Source organism: Manis javanica, chromosome 5 (assembly GCF_040802235.1).
Source record: "Manis javanica isolate MJ-LG chromosome 5, MJ_LKY, whole genome shotgun sequence".
NCBI classification, from domain to species: domain Eukaryota; kingdom Metazoa; phylum Chordata; class Mammalia; order Pholidota; family Manidae; genus Manis; species Manis javanica.
In genome coordinates, this window is record NC_133160.1 from 156,465,389 (window position 1) to 156,487,067 (window position 21,679).

Here is a 21,679-nt window from a genome sequence, read left to right on the forward strand (position 1 = left end):
TCAGCTACTGTGTTGTATAGCTCAAATCTAGGGCGGAAGTGTATTATCCTGCCTAAGCAATGTCCCCATTTTAACATTCCAAACAGAGCCACTTGCCGTAAGTGAGGTTTCTTATTCTAGGAAGTTGCTGCTGCCACCACCGCCACCAAGCCCCCCACCACTACCACCATTTTCTTCTCACTTTGTGTATCTCTTTTTGGGACTGATCCGCAGATCTTCTCCAAAACAATTCTTCGAAAAGTGGGTTTGCCTAGTAATACCTTGATATATTCCTTTATTTATTCAACAAGATTTTTTATTGAGATTCTGTTACCAACCTTAAAGTGTTATTTTTCCCAGACAACTGTTCCCATAAAGAAGAACATTGGAGGAAGCCTATTGTTAACCAAAGGGATAAGTGGACATCTAATGGTAAGATACATCATGGTAGTACCATTGAGTTAGGGGTTAGGACAAGAAAGAAAGAGGATAATTTAAGGCATCAGTGGATTTTTTTCTTGTTTCTTATATTGTAAATATAGTTGCTTTCTCTGCCTATGCCTTAAAGAGTTAAGACCGATGTTCCTTTTCTTTTCCTATCTATTTGCTCATTAGTTTAGTGATCTATTGATCACTATGTACCAACTACTAGCTAAGTGCTGTAAAAATGCACTTATATGTTCTCATCTGCATTAAACAAGGAAATCAAAATGCTTTCTCTCAATGACCTTTAGGCACCACCTAATCATCCTCAAGGGCAGGAGCAATGAGAACCTTTAGATAGGTTAAATGCACATTTTCTTACACCATGCATGACTTATGTGGGCATTGTTTTGTAATTTCCTAAAAGCAAATCAAGTTTTCAAAATAATAAAAGCCATTTTATCAAGTGTAGAAGTATTTCTCCCTTCCCTAGAACTTCAGAATCATTTGGTGGTAAAATATGGGGGAAACCCTTAAAGACCATCTAGCTCCATACTTCCAGTCTATAGAAAACACATGTGGGACAAAAGGAAGACTGCTTTTTCTAAGAGAATATAATTAAAAGGGATGGTAGTAGGACTGGGATTTTTATACTTGGTTTTCATTGTTTATAGGTTTTTTTACAAACAAAAGCCTGGGAAGTTTGTCTTCATTCTCTGATTCCTTCTCCTCTGAGAAACACACAATATTACAGGAATGATGGATTCCTTTCCTAAGAGTGGAGATTGCCGTCAGGCAACCAAGGAGGTGTCCAAAGATGTGCCCTTCCACAGACATGACAGAGCTTTGAGGGGTCAAGAGAGAGGCTATCAGGCCAAGCCACTGGAGGCCACCAAATTACATCTTTTAATGGAACTTGTTTGTGAGGAGAAAAAGGTATATTGGACGGGCATGCATGGAGATAAAGACAGAAGAATAGAAATTCCCACAAGGCTAATTTTAATTCCACAAACCTAAAGCTAAAGAAACTGAACACAGGCCAAGTATTCACAGGTAGGTATTATTTCCTGGGATCAGAGGTCCTCTTGGCTTATGCCAGATCAGTGGATCTTCAACAGTCCAAGACCCAAAAAGACTGGTATTTTATATTTTCAAGAAGTGATTCTGTAGAAAAGACCAACAAAAGTTGGTGTGAAGGTTTTACTGAACATGAATGATGTTTCCCCTTATTTTAAACTGTTCAGCCAGAGTCGCTTGCCAATAGCCTCAGGAAAAGACAAGATGAATGTCCATCTGTTCAGAAGCCTATAGAATCATGTGTTTTCATAGAGATCAGACTCTTGATGGCAGTAGCATTTCACTTGATGACCCTCAAAGCCTATCGATGAGTTTGATGTTCCTTTTTACTATGCTGGTTCTTCATTGATGTAAGAGGTGACCAGGAGCAATGAAATGTTACCTGGCATCTTTGGTCTGTAGCAAGAGAAGGTAACTGAGACTCCAGAGCGATACCACAGGCTCCCCAGTTGTCTGGTGTTTCCTCCCTTTGGAAGGAAAGCAAGCATTAGTATTACGTGTGCAATTCAGAGCCACAAATCTTCAACAAAGTTACTAGATGCTTATTCCCACTTTCCCACCACCCCAGTAGTCATCATGAAGAGAATAAAAAGAGCTATGATTTAGCCAGCAGAATGAAAAGTGGACAGGGTTCATCCTGGGTGTCTCACTTAGCAGTTAGGAACATGGTATTTAATGTACCGGTCATTGTGCAGCACTTTGTAAAGCTCAGGAAGATGCTCATGCAAAATAAATTTATCTAAGGCTAGGGTATAATTTGTCCTTCCACACTTGTGCCTTCCCAACAATACAGCTAACCTCAGAAACATGGAAATCCCAGGCACGAAGTTCATTGCTTTCATATCACACTATTAAAACAACCAGGAACTGGGCCATCCAGGCTTAACCATCATTTTATAAAAGGACAAGTCATGGAGAAGGCACTGGTCCAGATTGAAATTCTAATGAATTTCACCCCTTAACTAAGCATGTTGTTTATGGTCCTCTAGAATAAAACACTTCTTATTTCATTCACAGAGATTAACCAAGAAAATAAACTTACCAAGTAAAAATGGTGAATTCGTCTATAGTTGTCAAAGCACTTGCCCCATATCTTTTTACTCCTTTCAACAAGATATGAGGTTCATAACATTATTTTACATTAAAAATGGAGAAAAAATAAAACAAAACTAAGTCATAGAGAGGTTGAAGAGTTTGTATAAGGTCATGCAGTAAGTGGTCTAGTCAGAGTTCAAATTCTCCTTTTTCGGGCAAGTATATCCATAGACTACTGCAGTTGTAATACAAATGATGGTCTTCTAGAATGTGCTCAGATCAAATGGGATAATTTTACTGATACCTGTACACATTTTCTAAGTAAGTATAATAATGTTTCTGTCTCCTGTAGGAAACTCCTCGTGTATCTGTGACATGGTTTGTTGTGTGATTATCTATTTTAGCAATTGGACTGTAAGCTCATTGCAGGTGGGAACCATGCCTCATCTATCTTTACATTCCATCCTTTCCTCAGAGCCTAGCACAGTGTCTATCCATATAATAGATCTTCAAATATCTGTTGAATTACATTGAATTAGCTTCTATTGCAAAGTGTGTAATTATCTCAGGCATCTTGCCAAATGATGACTGCTTGAATTTCTTTCAGGATAAAAAATTAAATATTTAATTGTGTTTTACTTTAGTTTAAACAAAAAGGACCTTTAAAACCTATTTAAGAGTGATGATTTTGATGAACTATGGAGACACTTAGCAGTAGCCCTACTTTCTGCATTGTAGACCTAAGTACCTGAAAACAGTTGATAGGCAGAGAGCTGAAGAGTTATCAGTGAGCAAAATGCAGCAGTTTTGCAGAAAACATTCTCTCTGCTCTCAACAGGTTTGTCTAGTAAGATGGATCTATCCATCTACTCTCCAGCCCAATGGATTGCACTGACCTATATGATCCATTGCTGTTTATCTGCAGACTTCAGAAGAAGGCCTGTACGTTTTCTGTGAGCTGGAAAGTGAAATATTCTCCTCTTGGCTTCATAGACACTCTCAGACAAAGGATGGTGACAAACTAAACATGTTCACTGAAAGTAGAATGAGCAGGTATGTGTACCTGTCAAGTTTGGGGAGGTGAAGAGGAAGACAAGCCCTCATGTAAGAAAAGGATGGAAAAATTGGGAATGAACACCCCAGAGGTAAGAAAATTGAAAGTGGGTATTTGGAGGATTGTTGGAGGATACGGAAGAGGTATGACTGCTGCATGCCATGTATAACTGCATGCGATAATTATGACTGATGGTCTGGACTGAAAAGTAACAATGGCTAGGATATCACATACAAAGGGATCTCTATAATTTTGTTCTTATTCCAGCTAGCACCATCCCTCTGATGAAAAGTGAGCTCTTCCTTCAAGATTCAGTTCATATAACATCTCCATGAAAGGTCCCTGGTTTAGCAACAATATTAAATATCTCCATGGTAGTTTGTATAGACCTCTCATTCAACATAGCACTCTTTTATAACTTTTTGTCTACTTGTCTTCACTAGACTGTGAGATCACAGTGTGGCATTGAAATGAATGTGGTTATTTTATCTTTGTAAGTAGTGCTTTGTGTAGCAGTTAGCATTTACTAAGTACTCAGGGAGTACTAAAAGGCAGAAGAGAGAAAGAAGAGAGGAAAGAAAGAAAAGAAAGGGGGATTCATTAGGAGAGGACTGTTTATTGGAGCAATAATGCAACACCAAATTGAGTTACAATGGCCATGTTCCTGGGCTGTTGTGGGATAAGGTAGAAATTAAATAATGCTTCATAGGGAATGGCAGGTACTGTAAATAGGCCAGTATCAGATGAAATAGTGCAAAGATAAAATAAATTAATTGCCCTTATTTTCATGCCTTTAAGTGCAGAGGAAAATGGTGATGCTATCAAAAGACTCCAACCATCCCCATAGAACATGGCTTCAGTGCACTCTGGATAGAGACAGAGAGCTACAGCATCTGGCAGACCCTGGAGACAACACTCCAAGTCTAGAAACTTCTAGGATTAGTATAAGAAAACTGAAATGAGGAACAGTCCCCCATGGCAGAAAGCACAAGGGAAGAGTGGCTTGGAATGCCCGCAAGAGGATGTAGACCAGACCAGAAAAGAGAGATGATATCCTTGCTTACACTGGATAAATATTGTCACCAGTTTGTTAGTGAAAAGGAAGTAGAGAAGAACACGTGGAAGCAGCCTGTATGGCTCATTGCATGTATATGGAATAAACTATATACAGTTCTCACCATAGGGATGGGATTAGTCATTCTCATCAAAGCTTTTTCTTTATGAGGTCTAGCATACCTATCTAAATATTACTATCTGTAGGTTTAAAGAGATATACACCTGAAGGATGAAGTCTACCTGAAGATGGAAATCAACATTCTGATGCTCATTGTCTATAAAATAAGTAATTGCCCTTCAGGAAGTTTCTAATGAGTCCTCTCATATGGTTGTATAATATATACAAACTCTTCAGTAGCAATCCCTTGTATTCCCAGAATTGCTTTTGTATTCCTGTCCATGGACTAATGTACTAACACTAACACTCATTTTCTGCTCTAGCACATGACCTGGTCATAAAAGAACATGAAGCTTGAGTCTCCCAGCTCTATGAGTGGCTGGGCACAAATTTTGGCTGTGTCTTTGAACAAAGGCTTTAGATAACAGGCTGTTCTTGTGACATCATTGTAATTCTTTGCTCACAAGTCTTTTTCACCATGATTTTGTGATATCTGTGATGATGTATGCAACAAACCTTTCAGAAAAGACTTGCTTATACAAGATGGGTGTCATTCCCCTCCTTTATCAATTAAATCAAGTCTGTACGATGAAGCTTTGAAAATTATAAAAAAGATTTTTTTCACTTGTTGAATTCCAGAAATATCCATGACACAAATTTCTGTACCTTCATCATACTCTAAGGAAGGAGGAGATAAGTATCATTGACCGAAAGTTCTGTCCCATGCAATGGCAGCCCAGAGGGTATAAAGGAATGTGTAAGGTACACAGCTGGGCAATTGTAAAAGAGATAGAGAGCCAGTGTTCCTAATCTAACCTGCAAGCACCTCAGCCCTTTACTCATTACAGCATCCTTCTGTATAAAATTACACAGCTCTCAAAGATGCCAACAACTTTTGTAAATGTTTTTATATTGGAAGAGTATAACTTTGATATGCCATCTGCAGTCATGGTTATGTGTTTCTAAAAAGTACTGGGTCCTGTGCTGCAGTTACAGTCATCAAAGTCATTTTGAAAACATAAGCTTACTTGGACAGCAATTGCCATAGTAGAGGTTTTCAACAGAAACTTAGAAGCCCAGTCATTTCAGTGTGAAAAGCCTGCTCTTCTACCCCAGATAGCTGAAAGAGTTTTTGTGCTATTATCTTGGTCATCTTTTTATAACTTTTTATGGTTCTGAGATAGTTGTGAGACCACATTAGAACCCATCGTTGAAGGCTTACTGAAGGAATACTAATGCTGATTTGAAAAACATCAGGAGACAAATGTCCCAAATTCCCAGTTTAGCCCTCAGAGAACTCTGTAGTAGTCTCCAATTGTGCTGGCTCAAGAGTCAAGAGTCCAAATGGTTCAGTTCAACATGGCTATGCAGCTGCCAGTTATTTTTTATCCAAGTCTTGGAGCAAAATATTAGGAATGGAAATTAGTCCTGCTTCTTGATCATTGTCCAAGTAACTTGTATTAGTTTCCTAGGTCGGCAACAAAGTAAACAACAAGAACAACAAAGAAAAATGGGTGGTTTAAAAAACAGAAATTCACTATCTCATAGTACTGGAGGCTGGAGGGCCAAAATAGAAGAAGTCTGAAATTCTAGGGATTAGGAGAACTTCTTGGCATTTGTTGACTTGTAGATGCACCTCTCTAGTCACACGGCCATCTACCTGTCTGTGGAGGCCATCTGTTCATACCCCCTTCCTTCTGTGCATGTCCAAATTTCTCCTTTTCATAAGGACATCCATCATATTGGGTTAAGACCCACCCCAGTGACCTCATTTTAACTTGATTACCTCTGCAAAGATCTTATTTCCAAATAAGGACACATTTTGAGGTACTAGGGTTTAGTACTTGAACATATCTTGTTTGGGGGACACAATTTAACCCATAACAGAAACCTAAAGAAAATGTCAAACTCCTGGAAAAAACACACTTTTAAAAATATGATGGTTTTTGATATTAAAAAATCTAAACTTATGTTTCTTAAATGCTCTCATTTCAGATCAATGATCTGAATTCGAATTCTAAAGTAAATAAATGATTTTGGAAAAAATCAATCCTATAAAGGAAGAAAATTCTGTGTCATTCTAAACCCATCCCTCTTCTCTGTTACCATAGCCACTCTCATGATACCACTCTCATAATGTTTATCATTTTGTTGCCTAAATCTTAATCCTCTTCCACTGGACTATGAGGTCTTAGGTCAGAGACTACTTTATTTTCTTTGAATCTCCAGTTCCTAATGGAATGTCTGGAACATATTGGTGACTTAAGAAATGTTTTTTTGAGTGCAGGAATGAATTGACAAAAAGTAGTGACAGTACAGTGCTCGTGAAGCCAAACACAATACCCCTGGCTTTAGTCTATAGGTTGTTACTAATGAGCTATATGACTTTGGACAAGTCTCTTCCCCTCTCTGTGCCTGACTTTATCATCTCTATGATGGCAGTGACAGTGTTGAACAAATGACCTCTAAGGTACTTGAGGGCTCCCACATAGAGGAGTCTAAGTGATTTCATGCCTCTTGAAATAGATGATGGTGAATATCAGAATTTACCACAGCATTTTTATGCACCCTTGCAACTAACTGATCACTGCAGGCAGAGAAATACAATGAAACACTAAAGACTTAAGCTCTCACCAGTTCCTTACAGACATCTGCCCCTTCAATCCCCTTTGACTCTCTTGACAGGGTTCAGATCTCTTATGGCCCTCGGAAGACCACCTATGCAAGTTCTTCCTTTCCTCTCTGCCCAGAAAATAACATAATATCTTTGTAATGTCTTTTTGACCAGTTATTTCTTCCAAAGATGCATAGAGCTCTCTGTGAATATGGGTCAGGACCCTCATTGTTCTTTTCAAACAGAATAGCCACTGGCATTTTCATCAACACCCTGACTGTGCTTGCTCTGCCTTCCAAAATAGATCATGATTCAACAGTTTAGTATGTCAGTCAATTCTGATGTTTTAAGCAAGGGTCATAAATATATTTGTGATGATAGAAGGATTTTCTAAGAGAAAATCCATGTCTGTGTTCAAGTTTAGTCCAACAGGTTCTGTATTAGCCTCTTACTGTTTAGTATTTTCCCTCTTATTCTTTATCTCCATCATCTGCTGGAAAATTACCTGTACAAGACTAGAGATGGAAGTTGAGTAAGGAAACAGAACTGCTTTTTTCAGAATTGCATGTAATGCAGGAATAAAAGGAAGCAATATACACCTTCCCAGTGACTCAGTTTCCTTTTGGCAAAACGACTTCAGTGGCATTAGCCACCAACCTCAAAGACTTGTTAGAAGGATTGATTAGGTAATGACCAAATCTTTTGATCTTGATCAATATACATTAAGCAGTCAACTAATAATTTCAAAGTCTATCTCTCAGTCTTTTAGAGCCCCAGACTGAGATTTATTTAGAACCAAAAAAGCTGTATTCACTGGGATTTCCATCATTTTGATCGAAACTAAACTAAGTGGTTTAAAATCTTAAGTTATAACCAAATCTGGGCATAAAAGGGATGTCATGAACTGATCATGAAAAGAGATTCATCTCTGGACCCTAAGCCCTGGAAATAAAAGACATTCAAGCACCGTTTCAAAATCAGGAAGCTTGCTACAATGATTCAAAAAGTATGGAAGGTTATGAAAATTGACTTAGAAAAAACAAAAATGTAGTGACACATCCTAATTTTTGACATCAGGAACAGGTACATTAATATCTCTTTCCTCTTACAGAATCTTATAGCAAGTTCCAGCTGAAAACATTCTTTTAAGACTCTGAGTATCCCCCTATCCGTTATGGATGGGAGTTCTGTATGTACATGAAGTGAGGTGGCAATTCTGGGTTTATTGTCTGCATACACACACACACACACACACACACACACACACCCACCACACACACAAACTATCAGGTTTATGCCACAGGGAACAACAGGACTGGCTTTAGGCAGCAGGTAGCTAAGGAAACGAAGGACTCAGTACCACTGACTACATATGAGATCTAACCAACTTGCTTTACCATTTTTAGTTTTAGATTATTTACCTGTAAATGGAAACCAAATTATCTACCCTGCTATTTCGAAGGTAAAGCTTTTCTGACCCAGCTTTCACAGCTTCATGCTCATCTTTTATAATTTTGTTTGTGTATCTCTTCTATCTTTTTCATGTGATTTTTAGAATCTAGATGCATGAGAGGGTTCCCTGTGCAGTCATGTTGGTTTCTATAGCCACCTGTGGTCACATGTTCAGAATTACACTCTAAACGCTTACTGTCATTACCTCTTGAGCAATCTCTCCTTTTAGAAGCTGTGGTCATAGGCACATATCTCTTCTTTACCTGAGTCTATGTTAACTGGCTCATTGTAGGTCCTCTGTAACTGTTGAACCAGAAAGATTTCTGTGAAAGAAATCTGATTTCCTGAAGTGCTCAACTATACCCAAAACTTCATTCTTTGGCTGTTAAAGTTCCTGAAAGTTTATTACATTCACTCTCTCCCAAGGTCTGCATCTCTTCTGATTCACAAGAATGAAGTTCAGAGTAGAAGTTTTCTGGCTAGCATATTCCATCTAAAAACAATGAAACTGGGGGCAAGGGAGACAAAATTTATTAGAAGATCTCTTTTTTCAAGAATGATATACCCAGGTATTGAAGTCTCTCCTTCATTACTGGACCCCTTACATCAGTGATTCCTACCCCTAACCAATCATAAAAATTATCTAGAAAGATTGTTCAAAATAGATAGCCAAGTCCCTTAAACATACTGAATCTGAGTCTCCAGGGATTTAAACTCAGACATCTGCACTTCGAAAACGTTTCCAAGTGTCTTTGGTATACCGCCAGGTTTGGGAAACACTTAGAAAGCTGTCCTTTGATTCTAAACAGAAAGCCCTCCTAGAATTTCTTAATACAGAATCTATAGACTGTGCCTCTTGAGGTGGGGCAAGGCAAGTTCTTCAAAACATTTGTCTTTAAATGAATCTGTGCCTGTGTTTAAAAAAGAATAAGGTAATGGGGGTTGGATTAATTTTCTAGGCTGTTATAACAAGTACCATAGAGTAGCCTGAACAAATAAATTTACTGTCCTATAATTCTGGAGTGTAGAAGTGCCAAAATCAAGGTGTCAGCAAAGCCATGTTCCCTCTGAAGGTTCTAGGGAGGTATGTGCTCCAGGCTTTGATCTAGCTTCTGGAAGTTCCTCGGTTTGTAGCAGCGTAACTCCAATCTTGCATGGCATGCTCCCTGTGTGTGCACATGTCTGCTTAGATAGCCCAAGTTACAAAAGACCAGAGTGGAGGGAGCTGTTCCATATACTTGCATGTTTCTTGCTATATTTTTTTTTTGATCCAGTAAAAGTAGGAAATAGATTCTGGTCATAAGGTATAGAAAGGGCAGTGTGCTCCTCTCAGAACTCAAAGGTCACGGAGGGAAGGAGATTTCTGTAGACAAGACAAAATAGGAGGAATATCAAGAGACATGCTGACTGACGCATAAGAAATTTACATTATAATTGGCAGGAAATTATAGCTTGAGCTGAAGTGACAAGTCATTAAATGAGTATCAGAGAAAATAAACCAAAAATGATATTCCTTGGAGAGAAATAACCCAGTAGACACTACCAAGAAATTGCTAACAAATGATCACGTGGAGAAACTGGAAATGTAAGCTTCAGTAAATAAATGCTGAATTACTCAAAAAAAAAAAAACGTTCACATGGAGAGAAAAAGAGCTTCAAAGCAACATTTGTAGTGACAAATGGTGAAGTACAACTTCAACTAGAGAAAGAGACTGCAACATGTTTCAGGGTGTTTGCATAGTGGAGCACAAGACAATACACTAATAAAACCTTCCTAGAAAAAAAGGAAGGGCACATGGACCTAAAACTGAAAGCACAGACTGCAGAAACATTAAAGTATTCAATCAACTGGGTTCTATCTAGTCACCCTGAAAAAATTAACAAAGTATTCTAATTTAAAATGCTGACCTTGCACGACCATAAACATCACCAAAGACTGCTCATCAAATAGACCTTCCTTTTTTTTCTAGTAGCAAATATACTTCCAAAAAATAGTCCAAAAACCCAATCCTATATCACTGAGGAAAATCAGAGTAGATTCTATTCTGAGAAATTAAAAATATGCATTAAATGGTACTGTCTTGAACCATCTGTTTATCTTTTCCTTTTTTTTGGTATGCATACAATAACATTTTACTAGTCCAGAATCAAATTCTGGTCTTTCTATCTTTTTGAAACATAGCTGAAAACTAAAAAATAAGCACAAAAGTCCTTTGAGGAGCCAAAAGAGGTACCTCAGATGTGTTTTATTAAAGCTCATGTAGTTTCTTCTTGGGGGAGATGCTCTGTTCCTCCTATAACTGTTTTCACATGCTCTGCACATAGCTACAGTGTGTATGATTACCTGGTTTCTCAGCTGGGGTTAGGTGAGGAGCAAGTGATTGAAAGCTTACAGTGTATCAGCGCAAGGTAACACACTGATAGCTGCAGGAAGTGACAGCTGACAGCAAATGAGAAATCATAGAAATGCTAAAAGTGAAACCCAAGAACAAAAGGCACAACAATGATCTGAAGTTGCTTAATAAAAGGAAACAGCTCTATGCCTCACAATTATTCCAACAGCATGTCTGAAGTATAGCATACTGTCATAACAGACGATTGTAATGATGACCCTGAGCCATCAAGGAAAAAATGAATTTGGTTCCAGATGTATCATTTAAGGTTGCAGGACAATGTGCAATAAAACTGTAGAAATATCTTCATCCAAATGATTTTTTTTTTACTTTTTAGTGCCTAAAGTCATAAACCCTTACTATTCAAAAAATTCAGCTCTTAGAAATAACTCAGTCTTCGTGGTATTCATAAAGTATCAGATTTCTGTAGTCCTGACCTATCACTTAGATTCTAGGTCCAGATTTGAAGAAGTTTGCCAAACATCCTTGTTTACGTGTCCCACTGGTTCTTCCTCTTACGCATCTGAACTCACATTATGACATCCAGCCTCAAGCTTCTCCTTGCATCAGTTGAGTGCCCCATCCATGCAGTAATCCACGTCAAAACTTTTGAACCTACCCTTGATTATTTCTCCTACCTCTCCCTTACACTTAGTCAACCAAATTTTTCCACCCTGATCTAGAATAGTATCTATTCCTATTTCTCATCTCAGTCCCTTTGTCTGTATGTATGCTTTTCCTAGCACCCCTTTCTCACAATCAATCCCATGTTAGTTATACCAAATCATTTTCCGTTTTCCATTCCATCTTACCCTTTCATGTCTTTCCTCTTGTGTGGTCAGAATGAGTCAAGTATCTTCCTATTTAGCTAAGCCATTTTGCATGTATGTGTTCAGTTATTTGTCAGTCTTTCTTACAAGGCAGTCGGCTATTCGAGGCTAGGCACCATTTCTTAGTCACTTAGTGACTATCTCATAAAATATATACTAAGCAGCTACAAGCCAGGTACCCTGCTGGCTCTGCAGAAACAGCAGTGATTCAGATAGGTTCTCAGATTTCTGGAATGTACAGTATGTAAAATTAAGTCACATTTATAAAATGCTCAATACTTGTAGTGCTTCCATATCTATTATCTACTTTTTAATGAACATAGCTTGTGAACAATTAGTCAAGCTTAAAATACCTTTCTTTGTACATATCCTTATAGAACACAATCTTTTAATTTAATGGGCTCATTTATTCCTCCCAACAGGTTTCTGACAGGCGTCCTTATTGTCCTTACTAAGAAAAATAAGTCAAGTCTCTCTGAGGTTCTAGAATTTGCACAAGTTTATGTCAGTAAGATGCACAGACAGGAAACTTGACATAGTTTTCTGACTTAGTCTTTCCACTTCTCCTTCACCTCTGCCCAGCTGCTCATTTATCAAGACATGATTTGTTCAAATATGAAAATATTAATGCAGAAGAGTGAAAACATTTAGTGAGCAGAAACTGCTTTTGTTATTCTTGAACTAAGGCCATCTACAAAAGGAATTATATCATTTGGGGGTGCTAATAAGAATCAGATGGCCCACTCAAAGGGTTAATTGAAGACAGATCAATAAAGTGATTATTTACAGAGCAAAAGAAAGTCAAGGTTAACTTCGAGAAATGATGGAGCACCCAGGGGTTAGCAACAGTATGAAGCAGTTTCAGCTGAGGCCTAAAGGGACAGGGGAGGGAATGAGGTTACTGGTACTCTAACAAAGTTGTAGCAGAAGAGGAACCACCACACAGATGGAGCCATAGAAAAAAGAACCCAGATTTCTGCAAAAACCATGGCCCAGTAAAGGAAAGTAGAGAAACCAATATTGGTAGCTCTCCCCGGTCCTTTCCTCCAGTTTCTTACCAGTGTCTTTTATTAGCAGAACTCAATTCGAAGTAGAGAAAAGTGGAGCCCAAGTGATACAATTCTTGAGGTCAGATTTTTTGGGCCAGAGGGCAAGGAACAGAATGACAAAAAATTGGATCTGGAGGACAAATGGAGAATGATCAGCAGAGAAACACGAGGAAGAAAGGAAGGATGTCATTCTATTAATTCTTGAGATTCTAATGGTAACAGTGTAGGGGTTGTGTTAATCAGTGGCTTTTGATTAAAATTAATTATGTCAAGTGACTCTTGGCTTAATGAGACCACTTTTAAGGTCACGGACCTTGGAACCTGCCCAGCAGTTTCTCCATTCAACAGCACTGTAAATAGGCCAGTTACTTAATTTCTCTGCATCTCAGTTTCAGCATTTGCTAAGTAAAGGAATTAGTAGTACCCATGTCATAACATGTTCTGAAAAATTAAATGACATAATGGAGTTAAAGCAAAGGACATGGCACATCTGGTAAGGGTGCAATATACATTTATGATTTTAAAGTCATGGTAGAAAGGGTGAGAGAAACCAAGGAACACCATTGCCCAATAGAAAATCTGTATTTGGTACGCACAGAACGTGACAAATTCAAAGAATTTAAGTATAGTGATGACCTTAATTTTTATTAGTATTTTACTTATCAGATCAAGAGCTTTTAACTATTTCTGTTCCACGTATTTGTCAATCTGATGAAACCTGTGGAAAATAACATTCTCAAAATAAAGTTTTTGAATGCATACATAAAATTCATAGGATTATAAGTGAAAATGATGAAAACCTTTGCATATTCATATACAAATATTTTGCTCATGGAAATAGTTGAAGAAAAATGTATGATACCACATTGTGTGCTCATTTTCAGTAGCACATTACAAAACAAAATCTAATAATGATTTAACATAATTCTGAAACAATAATATAGATAACATTTCTAGATGTTGACAGTAACTATAATTTTATAAGAAAATATTTATGATTTCTAATAGTGACAAAACAATTACAGATAACTGCTAATACTGCTGCAATTTGCTGCTTTATATTCACAACTGAGAGAATTAGAGATTACTTAGTAAAAGACTAGTGGAAAATAGATGTGATATTTTTCCTACCTAAGTTTACAGGTTACACTGATGTCTGTTCACAGTGTTGCAGGTCTATAGAACTCCTAACCTAGAGCCTAACACAATGGCTGGAAAACAGTATACACTCAACAAATATTTGCTAAATTGAAAAAAACATAACAAAATAATCATAAATACAGATGCAAACTATTACTTAGAATTTCTTTCAGATAGTGAATTACTCTAAGCCAATATGATTAAACAAATTCATGCAGACAAGATTTCGTTAGATCTCACATGTAATCCACCTGTAGATCCTACTAAGCATAGACATGAACTATCTCTTATGCGGTAAGGAACCGGCTCATTGAGTTATCCTCTTATGAAGAAAAACTATGGAGCTATGGAGTATGTTAAGGAATAGACATTTTAAACTTCACAATAAAGGAAAAGGTAAAACAGGAGTAATAATACTTTTATACATGAAATTTCTTTTTGGAGGAAAAAAAAAATTCTAAGTCAGTAAGTGACCCCAGTCAACATGGTACCAAATTTATGATAACATACATTTCTCCATGAGAAGCAAAGCAGTCAAACTTGAAAAATATTAAGATTCCTCTTATCTATCATATCATTGTAAGGAAAAAAATGCTAGGAAGGTTGTGATGGAATGGGAATTTTTCATACCTTACTTGTAAGAACGTAACTTGGAGAAACTATCTGGAGAATAATTCAACAAAAGTCATCAAAACCTTCAACACTCTTTAAGAGCTTCATGTACATTATTTCATTTAATACTTAAAACAACCCTGTGAAGCAGGTATGACTATCCCCCTTTTATAAATGAAGCCCAAAGGATCTGTGAGTTAGGTAATTTATACAAACCACAGAGCCATTGAGAAACAGAAACACAATTTCAATGCAAATCTCTCTAGCACCAAAGCTTATGCCTTGTCCACCACATCATGCTACCTAACTTTGGGTCAAGTAATTAGATCTGTGCTAATTTGACCTAATAAAATAACTTGAATACAAAAAGGTTACATGCACCGAGACGGTTATCACGACACTAAGAATAATATTAAAGACAAACTCAAAGCTCAACAATAGAGGAAAGGTTAAGGGAATTATCATAAATTACTTTTCTAATTAGTCTGCAGCTATTTAAAATTCTATTGTAAAGTGCCGATAATTACATGGAGAAATGATATGGTACCTTAAGGAAGAAATGAGAGTAGAAAATAGTATGATCACAACCACGTAATGTTTAAAAAATGATCACACATAGAAAATAACTTAAAATGTTAAACATTAGCTGTGGTTTACTCTGAGTGATAGGCTTTGAGTAATTTTTCTCTCCCTTCTCTTTACTTGACTGGTTCCATGTTTTCTATAAGAGGTATTCATAACTTTTGCGATTAAAGAAATACAAATTTATTTTTAAAAGCTGAAAGTAGGATCACATTACAATACATAAATGTATCAACTCAAAACCTTGTATAACTCAGACTTAGACAATATGTCAATTCTATCTCAATACAATAAATTATTTTTAAGCTGAAGGTAGATGTTAAATGAGATAGCAACTATACTGAGATTGCATTAGAGCTTGAATATCACAATATTAAGTCACAGTGTTGTTCCATCAAACCTAGCACACCATCTCTAACAGCAACTTTTTAATGTGTTGTCAGAAGCAGTCACCTACTTTGATATGACCCCCAAAAGACTAGAAATAATAGCCACCATGGAAACATAGCAGCAACATAGGGTTGAAAGTGCTGTTTGTCCCTGGACTCTGCCACTATTAATTAGTTTTGTGATTTGAGGCAAGGCCTTAAAATTCTCTGAAACTGATCTAGAAAAGATTATCATTAAATTATTAGTATTATGGTTTACAAGTAGTATACTGGGTACTGTATGTACTGTCTCCATGATATCAAGCATACATGATAGAGTGGAAGTCATCATTCCATACAGGTATTTACCTCAAAGTATTTAATTATATCCACTTCTTTCTAAAAAAAAATTAGCTGGCACGAGAGACAAATATAATACAATTCATTACATAAGAATTAAAGTTAAGGATGGAAAAATGATCAAAAGAGAGAAGTAAACATTCCAAAAAGAGGGTCAATGCAATTTCTGTGATGAAGCATAAAATCTAACTCTAGTTTCCCAGTAGCCAATGCAAAGTCAATTAACTTAATTTTAATGATCAGATAGAAGGATGCCAGCCAGTGTCTCAAGGGGCACTAAGGGTTTACCAGAATCAAACTCTGAAAATGTTTATCCTGCATGGGGTATTATGCAGAAGAATTCATTGATATAATGGGTAATGCTCACAAAGAGTTTTTCACAGCAAATGGAAGTGTAGATGCCTCATGGCAATTTTTTACAAGGACTTTTGTGAAAAGTCAAGAATTTCACCTAATCTGTAAGTCAGTGAGGACAAGGACCCAGGGGATGGTGAGCAGGACTCTGGGTTTCCTGTTGTTCTCTTTTCCTCCCTTTCCCGCATTCTTGGTCCCTTCGCTCCCTCCCCTCTCTAAACTCATTTGGAGGTAACCACTGAAAGTAGCTAAGAATGTAGACCCTTGGATCGTATTATTTGGGGATTAAGTTCTTATTCCTATATATACTAATGATTGATTCTGTACACAATATTTTGTAAATGTTCTGTATTTCCATCTGTCAAATGGGGTAATCATAATACTTACCTCCATGGAATTTGTGTGAAGGTTAAATGCATGCATGCAAAGTGCTTAAAATAGTGCCTAACACATAGTAGGTTGTTCTAAAGGTTATCGTCATTATTATTATATAAGGAATAATTATTTTATTCATTTGCAAGCACTTTTGAGTGCCTATTATACATCATGCAATGCACTAGATATTGACTGTTCAAAAATAAATTATTCCCTCATCTCAAGTAACACACATGGAATGGTAGAGGCAAATATCTAAACAGATAATATTAAAACAAGTCAACATTGTAGATGATTACAGAAGAAGCACCAATCCAGTTTGGTAGACCAAAGAGTAGGAAATCAAGGAATGCTTCCTGGAAGAAGTGTTATCTTAGGTAAATCTAATTAAAGAGCAAACATTTCAGACAGTGATTTACCCTGTGCCATTCACTATTCAAGGTATTGTTTATCTTACTTCATTAAACTTCTCAAAAATCTTGTGGTGTGGTTTTATCCTTGCCTTACAAGTAGGGAAGTGGAGGCATGGAGAAATTAAATACCTTGTCCAAGGGCATATAGCTAGAAAGCAACAAAGAGGAGTAGCTATGTTCTTAATCACTATAAGCATGTCTACTATGTCTTAAATCCTACAGACACATGACAGTTACCTAGGCTGTGTGACGCTTGCCTCTATAGACAAAAAATGATAGCATAAGTGCAAGACCCAGATGAAGGGAATGGCACGGTATTGGGGGAAAAAGGCACCATTTATCAGCATCAGGTCCATCAGGAATATAGCAAGAAGAAGTGATGAAGGGGGAGGTGCAGGGAATAGGAGATCATGAAGAGTCTTGTATGCCATGCTAAAGAACTTGAACTTGAATGTGCTGGATCTGAAAATGGCTATATGTAAGTTTGAAATGTACTACTTGAGCAAGAATTGCACTCTGTGTGACATTGAACAAGTTACTAAATATCTTTAGATTTCAATTTCATTAGGGGGAAGTGGGACAAATAAAATTTACATTATGGGGCAAGCAATGATATAGGCATATAAGTAAAGTACATGGTACCTAGTAGACATCAACGAATGATCATTCTTGCAAAACACATTACAACCAGCCTAAGTGGAGAAACATATGCTCCCAAGTTTCTACTGGCACCAAATGAAGGGCAGAGGAACAGGTATCCTGTGTAGTGCTGGAGCCTACACTGAGCAGATGCTATGGTCTGAATGTTTGTGTCACCCCAAAACCCAGATGTTGAACTCCTATCTCTCGAAGGTGATCATATTAGTAGGTAGAGACTTTGGGAGGTGATTAGGTCATGGAATCCTCATGAAGGGCTTAGCATTCTTAAGAAAGAGACCACAGAGAGCTCCCTTGCCCCTTCAAGCATGCGAGGATGCAACGAGAAACTTGCAATCAGGAAGAGAATGCTTATCAGAGCATGCTATCATCCTGATTCTAGACTTCCAGCCTCCAGAACTTTGAAAAATAAATTTCTGTTGTTTATAAGATACTCAGTCTGTGATATTTTATTATAGCAGCCCAAATGGACTGAGACAACAGGTAAAAGTCTCATGAAGCTAAAAATTAGCGCCCTTGAGATTCGTTTAGGAAGTTGTTAACATATCATCTCTCAGCAGTACAACATTCAAACAGTGAAATGTATTACTGTTCCTTCTACTGATAAAGGAGACTTATCCATCTGTCTACCTGTCTGTGTGTCATCTCTCTCTTTGTGTCTGTCCCTGCTGAAATGAGTACAGCTAAATTCACAAAAGTTAAATGAACGTGTAATTCAAGTCCTTCTTAAATAGACAAAAAGGAAAAAACAAACCATCATATGATTTTCTCATTAAGGGGGGAAAAAAACACAGACAATCTGTCATTAACTGAGTCCAAATAAAACCTTCATATACATACTTTACACCTGTAAGTGAACTATTACAAAAATTACTTTTTTTTTCTCTGCAGTTTCATAAGTCCCTGGGCTTCATCCATTGTACAGAGGAAAAATCAGACTAAGAAAAAATAAATGACTTGTTGAAAGGCAGAATTGGAAGTTTCAGACTTAAAACCAGGGATTCTGCTATGAAACATGGGGCTTTACACTCGCCCTGTCCCCAACAGCACTTGTTCATGCTGCCTCACACTGGAAAGAGGCATTGGTGCAGAGAAACTGGGCATCCCCCCAAAAGCCATCAGGGAGTATTGACATGTATGAGTCATGAAGGCAGGAAAGAAAAGGAAAAAAAAAAACATGGATATACAGCGATTCTATAGACTAAGATTTACCCCAGAACCAAAAACCTTCATCGGAAAGAAATAAAAGACCTTAAATTTAAGAACCCAGCTCACCAAATAGCTGGAAACCACCACACTATTTCTTATAATGAAACTGGACTGGAAAAAACAACAGCAACCAGATATATATAAAGAGTCAACATCACAGAGGAGATGGTGATAAATGAGACCAGATGCGCTGGATAGAAATAGGAAATGTTCCACCTACCCCCTATCTGTTCCAAGAAGGCCCTAAAACAGATGGGCCCTTCGAAACATTCCTACGTGTCCGCATCTGGTCAGATCAGCACCCTGAGAATGGAGATGAAGGGATCTACTTTTCAAAGGTTATGTCAGAAAGAAGCAGTTTTTAATACACTCCTTATATAATGTTTACAGTGAGACTGACTGTTAAAAAGTAGAAAGTTTGGGATATGCTTAAAGGTTCACCAGAACTACAAAACATACAGAGTTGTCCCTACAGCAAGAACGATAGTAATTACAGGTATTGACTGACCACCTTCTGCGGTGACACTGTCCTCATAGGCAGGCTCAGTGTTGACATGCTGCTGGCAAATAGCAGAAAGGGGATTTAGAACTAGGTCAAAACCCTCCAAATATTTCTTCCACATAACACTGAAAAACTAGCAAATGATGTCAGAGGAAATAATACAGCTTATAGAGGAAGGTAAGGGAACAAATGTGTCAGGAGAGGAACAAAAACGAAATAAATAAAACCTCTTATATGAAAGCAGAGTAAGATTGGAATACCATAGAGAAAAAAAGCCATCTGTCTGTGGGAAAAAAAATTTCCTTACCTGATTATTCAAAACCCAAGTAGAGTTTTTGCACTCACAGTTTTTATTCTGCATCCAGGTGCTGTAAGAATATTCCATTGTCATTGGTCAGCTTTAGCACAGTAACATTACCACACCAAAATTTTAGTAGCTTGCAAAAAGATGTAGTTCTCACTCACTACAGGTTGATGTCTGTGGGCAGCTACTACGCCTCTATGGCATCTGTCTTCTAAGTCTGTTACCTAGATGTCTTCTTCTGTTACCTACATGGAGAAGCAGCCTCACTGGCACATGCATTTCTCATGACGAGGGACTTGAAGGAAACTTGAGATACCTCTAAAAGATTCTTCTGGCAAGTGGCATAAATCAAGCTGGCTGACACTGACTGGCCAAAAAAAGCAAACCACCTGGCCAGTTCCAACATCAGTGGGACAGGATGTGCACAGAAAGGGCAATGGCTGAGGAGGTATAATCATCTTACAGGGAAGAGAGAACCAGTCATCAGGAGGAACAATACAATCTATTGTATTGTATTGTCTAGAAACACAGTCACAAATATTGACTTCCTACCACTAGGCAATATTCACTCAATCTCTACCCATGAAATACACTCTTAGGGTCTCACCCAGTCAGAGCACTGGGGTTTCTTGTATTTCTTGGTTTATGACATGCATGGATGTGGCTCCACTCGATTCCGAGTCCTGTGAATTAAAAAAACAGGCCATTTGCCATCTATCTAATGCTCACTTGTCAAAAAGGGAGAGCAAACGCAAAAACCACTCCCATGCAGAAAGGGAAAGTGCATGAGGCACACAGCACTGGTTCAAAGACATTCTGAAGTCTGGGAGGACTTTTCTGTTTTATTATCCTCCTCAGTCATGTCCGAATAATATACCCTCAACACTCCCTTAGCCCTATAGAGAAGCATGAGCTGGAAGGTCATTTTATGTTTTGAACACTAATAATCTGTTAAAAGCCTGCATCCAGGTTGTCAGATGTTTTGACAGCTTTATTTTCTGAACAACTATGTTAGGGTCTGTTTTATTTATTTACTTGTTTATTTGACTCTAGACTTCGTCATAAGCCAATAGCTATTCTCACTTCTGTTCTAGACCTTCCTCTAGAGAAAGAGCTCACCAAATTTCCAGGGAACCACATCCTTAATCCCTTTTTTCTTGAGCCATTTTGTGCCTGGTGAGGATGGACTGGCTTAACACCTTAATTCATTCAGAGGTTTTAATAGCAGCATGACAGCCACATTAAGGAATTTAAAATTGTTGTATCAGATGTTAAAGTTTCTTCATCTTGTTTGTAGACATCATTTTGGAGCAAATTCAGCTCCTGACTGTGGAATATAAGAGCTGTCCAATTTATCAGTCCAATTGTAGCTAGTGAAATACAGCAGCATTTAGAAGATTCTGCTGAGAATGTTTAAAAATGGTGCTTATAAAATTACATGAGTAGTATAGCTGAGTAATCTTCCCCAAAGCAGAAATCCTAGGGCCTGGGTGCTTTCCCTAACAAAGTACCAGTCCATCACTCTGCATAATAATATATTTGTTTATTCACAAGGATGTTTTATAAATTATCTCCTGAAGCAGAAATATTTAAGATTTAGAACTTCCTCTTCTTTGAAGGACAAAAAACAAAAAATAAAGTAAGATCTGGGAAAATAGATGAGATCAAAGAATTCGGGCAACATAAACCTAGAAAGCCATCATAGACTAATATTAGCAACAGA

At 37.5% G+C, this 21,679-nt stretch overlaps 1 long non-coding RNA gene across 1 annotated transcript; it reads right to left on the bottom strand.

Moving 5' to 3' along the window:
• Positions 1–1,417: 1,417 nt before the first annotated feature.
• Positions 1,418–20,221, bottom strand: LOC140849415 (uncharacterized). Its single transcript, XR_012131168.1, has 3 exons — positions 20,118–20,221; positions 19,960–20,020; positions 1,418–1,946 (listed from the first exon to the last, which is right to left on the bottom strand). It is a non-coding gene; the product is annotated as an uncharacterized lncRNA (long non-coding RNA).
• Between the last annotated feature and the right edge of the window lie 1,458 nt (positions 20,222–21,679).